Source organism: Schistocerca americana, chromosome 2 (genome assembly GCF_021461395.2).
Source record: "Schistocerca americana isolate TAMUIC-IGC-003095 chromosome 2, iqSchAmer2.1, whole genome shotgun sequence".
Taxonomy (NCBI): Eukaryota; Metazoa; Arthropoda; class Insecta; order Orthoptera; family Acrididae; genus Schistocerca; species Schistocerca americana.
This window is the reverse complement of record NC_060120.1, coordinates 861,359,919-861,367,391: the sequence shown is the minus strand read 5'-3', so window position 1 is coordinate 861,367,391 and position 7,473 is coordinate 861,359,919.

The following is a 7,473-nucleotide window of genomic DNA, read 5'->3' as shown; positions in this document are numbered from 1 at the left end:
AAGGAACCCCTGATACGTCTAGATACGACTCTGACGGGTGACACTTACATAAGCAACCTGTCTGATCACCTGCATCCATTCATATATATTGTGCATTCCGACGGGCTTGGAAAATTCCAGCAGGACAATGCGACACACCACACGTCCAGAATTGCTACAGAGTAGTTCCAGGAACACTCTCCTGAGTTTAAACGCATCCGCTGGCCACCAAACTCCTCAGACACCAACATTATTGTGCATATCTGGGATGCCTTGCAACCTGCTGTTCAAAGAGATCTCCACCCCCTCGTGCTCTCACGGATTTATGGACAGTCCTGCCGGATTCATGGTGTCAGTTCCCTCCAGCACTACTTCAGACATTAATCTACCCCATGCCACATCGGGTTGCCGCACTTCAGCGTACTCGCGGTGGCCCTACACGATATTAGGCAGGTGTACCAGTTTCTTTGGCTCTTCAGTGTAGATAACTGCATCACCTGCAAATAGTCTGGGGTTGCCATTCGTATTGTCTGCTTGCCATTAATATACAACAGAAAGGGTCTCAATACAGTTCCCTGAAGTACCCCTGAACTTACTTCTACATATTTCCATGACTTTCCATGCGCGGTTATAGGCTGATTCCTTCCTGCCAGGAAATCCTCAACCAAATCACAAATTTCGTTTGGTACCCCTTCAATCGTACTTTTCTAAATAAATACTGGTGTATTAAGGAGTTAAATGTTTCTCAGAAGTCAAAAAACACTGCATCCACCTGATTACCTCGACCCGTGGCTTTGAGGATGTCATCTGAGAAGAATGCTGGTTGGGTTCGCATGTTTCCGTAACGCTTGCTTGTTTTATTTCAGCTACAGTATTGCGTTATATTTAATCACGGAATCTATGATTCTACAACACATGGATCACAAAGATAATGGACGGTAGTTTTCTGGATCACATTTGCTACTCTTCTTCTAGATAGATGTTATCCGTGCTCGCTTCCAGCGTTTGGGCACAGTTTTTTGTTTTAGAACCCACGGTTCCACTAGTTAGTTTCTTCCACATACATATTTCCTCAACAATTCTGCGGAGAACCTCCTCATTTCTTAACACACCACTAAATTTTGGGCATTGTTCTGTAACATCTTATCTCATATGCTATAGCTGCCTTCTTGTCCGGTTTTCCCACAGTCCATGCTTTACTTCCATAGAATGTTGTGCCCCACAGGTTCATTCTCAAGACGTTACTTTCTCTAGTCAAGGCCTACGTTTAATAATATTCTTGTCTATGCTAGTATGCTTCTCACATCTTCCTTGCTTTGTCAAGCGTTATTTTGCTTCCAAAGTAACGGAATTTATTTCGCTTCATCTATTACCCGATTCCAGTTTTGATATTAGGCTTGTCGCTAGTCTCATTTTTGCTTCTCCTCAGTATTTTCGCCTCCCTTCGGTTTTCTCGTTGTGCTCAGTTCCATTGCTTCTTACTTCCACAGTGAACATCAGTATCATCAACAAGTCTTGTCATTGATATCCTTTCACACTGAATTTTAATCCCATTTCTGAACTTTTCAGTTCCGTTGTTGATTTTTCGATGTACAGGTCAAACAGTAAAGTAGAAAGATTACATTCCTGCTCTAAGTCCTTTTAATTTTAGCACTCCTCTGTTGGTTACATACTCATTGTTCGCTCTTGGTTCTTGTACATACTATACATTATCCGCATTACGCTTTAGCTTATATCCATAAAATCTTCTTATTATATTGAAATATGTTGTTGATAACCAGATAAATTTTATGACAGTCTTATGACACTTTACTATGTGATTACGACAGCATGAATGGGTTAGTATCAGATTACAAATTCAAGGCTCACAGATTCGTTTTCCATCGTTATATGAGTATATATATGCCGTGCATTACGATCACCTTTGACAATGATTCCTTGTCCAAGAACTACCTAGATACTCCATGGTCCAGATTACATGTTAAACTGTAGGTGTTCATATATCTGGTTGGGTTAGCTGGTTTTAAGAGCACAACAGCTGAACCAGGAGCATTTGAAGAAAAGTACTGTAGTTCTCAAACCAATGCCCAATTAGAGAAAATTTCTGGAGGCTTCAATCTGTATATTTGACCCCGATTAGAACCGTTTTCATTCACAAGCAGTTATGTTAACATCTGAGGTGTCCAGGAATAACTCACGACACATTTCATAAAGTAGTCCATGTTCGAGACTTTGTCCAGCTCGAAGTTGTATTCTGTCAGCAAGTTACACAACAACACGCACACAGTTCCAGTGTGGAAGATTCTCTCGGAAATCTTTGGGTTGATGACCGCTTTACTTAAAAGCGAATGCTTTCCTGCTTACGTGCATAGATATGTAAACATGTGAATGTCCTGCAATTAGGTAGCTGCGCCTCCTGTAATTTTAGGCTGGTAAATGCGCTCTGCTTATGATTGTGCAATGAAGCAAAATAGAAACATTACTTCCGAGATAGTATGTTCACAAGAAATGTCTCGCTGCCATTATGTGAACCCAGTTATACTCCGCAAGCCTCCTTGCGATATCTGGCGGAGGGTACTTCCTGCACTGCTATTACATTCCCCTTTCGTGTTCGACTGGCGAGTGGTGCTCAGGAGGAAGAATTGTCGGTAAGCTTCCATAAGGAAGCTTGAGTACAACGCTGGGCCATATTAATATTCTGCCTTATGAGGAAACACATGTACTCTTCCTTGTTTGTTGTACAGGATGAGCCGAACTCAACTGGGAAGTATTTGATTTTATGTTTTTTTTTTGAAAAAAACTTTGTTTTAGCCTATAGTTGCAGTTTATTTATTTTGCTTATTGGCTACTGGTTTCGCTACACAGTATCATCCTCAGGCCATCCCCAGGCATGGAGTCATCACTTTCGCTTCCCAAGTAGGCGTGTCAGATATCGGAAGTGACAATGGAGTGTCAGGGGCTGGCCAGAGGATGCTACTGTGTACTGATACCAGTGGCCGTAGAAAAAATAATTAAATTGCGACTATAGATGAAGACAAAGATTTTCAGTATTGAATTGGTTGCTGGTCTACTAACAGTATGTCAGGAATATGTAACATTTTACCTGGTCAAGTGTATGGAACCTTAATGAAGAGCCTACATATTAGCGTTAAAATTATTTTCATTGTTAAGTGCTAGTAATGGTTACAAAAACGAGATAACGCAACCATGCCAGTAATTTTTATGTAACAGTCATTTATTTTAAAGGTAGTGGTCGACTGGGCCACCCTCTACATCAATATAGGCTTGCAAGACGCACAGGAACATTTTCACACACCTTCTGACACATGTCCACAAAACACTGTTGACTCTTGAGCAATCACCTCACGCAGATACTGTCAACTGGTAATGGGATTACACCTGATCGCTAAGGTAACCCAAAAGAAATGAAATCGGGAGATAGGGCTGGTCACTCCACAGGTCCTCAGGTCCTTGGCAGCCAATCCAGCGCCCTGGAAACACTTCATGCAAGAACGTCCAAACCACACTGGCTCTGAGCACTACAGGACAGCTGTGGTCATCAGTCCCCTAGAACTTAGAACTACTTAAACCTAACTAACCTAAGGACATCACACACATCCATGCCCAAGGCAGGATTCGAACCTGCGACCGTAGCAGTCGTGCGGTTCTGGACTCAAACCACACTGGTGAAGTGTGGTGGAGCACCATCTACATGTCACTAAAGTACATCATATTCTGAAGTTCTGGGTCGACAGTATCCCTTAGTAACTCAAGGTAGGTCCCCCTGTGACCAGACCTTCCAGGAAGAATGGACTAATCAATCGTTCATACGTCACGCCACCCTCCCCACCATCACTGCCATGGACTGGGAATCGTACTCAATGGCGACAGCGGAGTTCTCTCTCCACCAAAACACGCAGTTCTCTCTGTTGACTGATCCTGATGTGTGGAATTTGGCCTCATCAGTCCAGACCATATTCCGTTTCAGGCCAGGGTCCTCCAGAAACTAAGCGAGCGTCACCTCAGCTAAGGTATAGCAACCGCTTCAAGACACGCAAAACTCCTCCTAGACTTGTCCTGAATATGTTCAACAAGGCCGATAAACAACGGAGAGATTTCGATTTCTCAGGAGTGGATGCTAGTTCCACAGCAAAAAGTGCTTCTATGTCTAGAATTCGGACACTTCCGGATGGCCAGGATGTTTAGGATTTATAGCACTGGCACCTGCATCAAACTGCTTGTTTATTCGAGCAGTGGTGTCCTTGTGGAATCCAAACTGTCCAAATTCTTCCAATAATCGGCGCTGCACTCGGATAAATTGAACGTAACCGAGAAAAGGCGAACATATATTCGCATTGCTCAATAACCAAACTTCTTCCCACCGTTATGCACATCAACTGATGAGAGCAGTGCCTTCGTTGGTGCTATTTATTCATAACTTAAGGTGCTGCTATCTACCGACAAATCCAGGTACGTTCCCCTTTTTCTCTGTGAATGGTTATATTATTGCCTAATTGAGTCTGGCCCATCTTGTATTGTTTTTTTACATTTGTTAGAATATCATTAACTTTAGAAAATTATAGTAACAGTGAGATTTGATTTCCAATATTTGTTTTGGCAGAGAAAATTTTGTACTGTTATTGCAGACCAGCTTAGATTTTGAAGAAAACTGGACCATGTTCACGTTGTAATTGCTCATTACAGGAAGGTTTGAACTAGGTACTTTACATTGACAGCATACCCAGACATACACGAAACTACAGCGTTTCCATTGTTACCATAAATGGAGCTGGTAGTTTGTTCATCTTCATATTCAGCAACGGATCTCTCTTCTCCTTCATTGATTCCTGTCATTAACTCCATTCTATGGTGTTAGCTTCGCGTAGAAGTCACTGTACACAGGAGGTAAGTAAGGAATACGTTTCTTGAGGTGCTTTAGTTTCGCTTCTATGATTTGTCTCCTTCTTGGCTCAGCATTGGCTCTGATATGCTTGAGAGCAGAGCATCTTGTGTCTATAAAAGTCCAGACTTTTCCAGTCTTCCACTCTCACCCATAGAGTTGTGGCATACGAGCAACGTGTCCGGCAAGTATGGTATGTCTATGCAAAATATTTTATTTAGCAATGTGCAGCTGGCAAGTTGCCGAGATTTGGTTGGGCCAGGTAATTCAGACTTGGCGCTGGACAGAGCATCCAGGTTATTGCAGTGAGCCGTGAGTAGCCATGAGCTTCTCGACAGGTTAAAGGCCAATTCATATTTGCCGTCACATCACGTTGTGTCGCGTCGTAACAGTCCAGAGTGCATTTTATATGGCGGCATTCACACAGGCCGTCAACGGACCGTCATGTCACGTCACGTCGCGTCACATCAAGCCACCATCAAGGTTTCTCGGGAGGAAAGTTTTAACGGTGGTGTTGTCTGCTAAAAATCGAAAGTTAACCATCTACAGACACTGTATTGACTCACTTTATAGCACTGGATTTTGCGTTTTTGTGTCTTCATCAGTTTTGTTATATTATTTTGCTTTGTTTTCTTGACAAATTGCAAACGTTCAGTGACGACATGGATTTTTTTTTCATTTAGTGTTCTTCCAGAAGCGAGGACAGATATCTGAAAGTGAAAAATTATTTAGGTTTTACAGTTACAGAAATGAGCTGAAGCCTATGCTGTTTATAAGTGAGATCACGAGTTGATGAAGCAATTTTCATCAATTAACGTTTTTAAGTGCAAATTTCAGCTCTAATTAAAGAGAAAAATATATTACGGTATTTTTAGTTACATTAAAAAAAGAAACATAATCGACAAGCCAACAACCTCTATTTCTTCCCTTATAAATATTGCTTAATGTGTTTGCATGTATACACATTATGAATTATTGTGATCGCTTCTCAGTTTTGGCTACTGATAACTTGATACCAGCGTCTGAGTTTAATTTGTACATATCAACACTGAAGATGATCACTATGTGATCGAAAATCGATTCTGCCATCAATACGGTCGTTGTGCACACAGCACTCCATGGAGTCGACAATCAATTTAGTGATGTTGTTGATCGGCTCAAGCATTTATTGTCCACACTTGCCACTGACCGCGGAATGCTCCCCTTGCGCTACAGATAATGCATTAAGTGGTATTATGATTATGTATTATGGTAAGTTAACAACTGGTGTGAGACCAACATTCGAATTCAAACCTGTAAGTGGTTATTAAATGAAGCAACAAGTTCACTGTTACCAGTCACCGTTTTATTTATTTCCACGACGCGTTTCGAAGGTTTAAACCTCCATCATCGGGTGGATTTACATTAGTAAGTATTACATTTGTGTGTGCGTTGTGTTACGATTTTTTGGAGGAACTTGTGGCACTGCCTAGTGGAGAAACGAGACACTATTTCAGAATATGGTTTAGGATTACTTTTGACGAAAAATTAAACTGATATCTAATGGTAAACATTAAATAAGTAAACTACAGTACCTTCAGTGATCACAGGTTCCTTTTGCTATCGTAACACATCACATGTATACTGCCACATTTGTAAACAAATATGGCGTCTGGAATCAGCTGGGTGCAAGGTTCGTATAGCAGAAGTGAAGATATAATCGCAAAGTGCAAAGAATATACATCATAACCATATTATTACAGAATAATTGCTTTAAGCATTTGGCGGTGTTTGTTTTGAGGTGTCAAATATATGTGTGTGTACTTCAGGTGGTATATAAATCCAATTCTGACAAGTTAAAACAGCAAACATTCGTACTCGTTTATACAATCAGGTGAAATGTTAAAATGGCTTAAACTTCATACTTATTGATAACAATTTGGTGAAATGTTACTGACTGTAATTACAATGATCATACTGGCTACAACAGTAAAATCATACATACATTACACCCTTTGATTGGGGTTAATAAACAGATGTGAAGTGAGGGGCTGGAGGCAGAAGGAGAGGTAGAGAGAGAAAGAGTGTGTGTGTGTGTAACAGTGAACTTGTTGCTTCATTTAATGTCAGTAACAGTCACAGTAAAGCCTAACCTAAAAATGTTCGCCTGTAAGTGGTTATTTGAATAAACATATAATCGAAGCTGGCCTGTTCTAGTAGATCGCATTCTTATCCTACGGAAACTTTTCTCAATATTTTCCTTTTAATAATCGCTGACAACACATTTATTTATTTAATTATTGCGATACTTGTGGTGCTAATTCAGGTGCTTTATGAATAATCCATACTTCCTTAAAGACTTGAGGAAAAGCGGATGACCGAACCCTTTTTGACGAGATGAGCCATATTAAAATCAAAGTTCGTGTACTCGCCTTTTGCTGGTTATGTAGCAACGAATTGACATAGTCACAAATCCTTAAGCATTAACAAATTTTTACTCCGGTTGTAATTATTCGGTCACTGATAACTGGCCTGTGATTAAGTTGACCAGCTACTTCACATCATCGTCAACGAAGCCGCTGTGGAGTTCCAGAGTATTATAATTTTGTTACCAT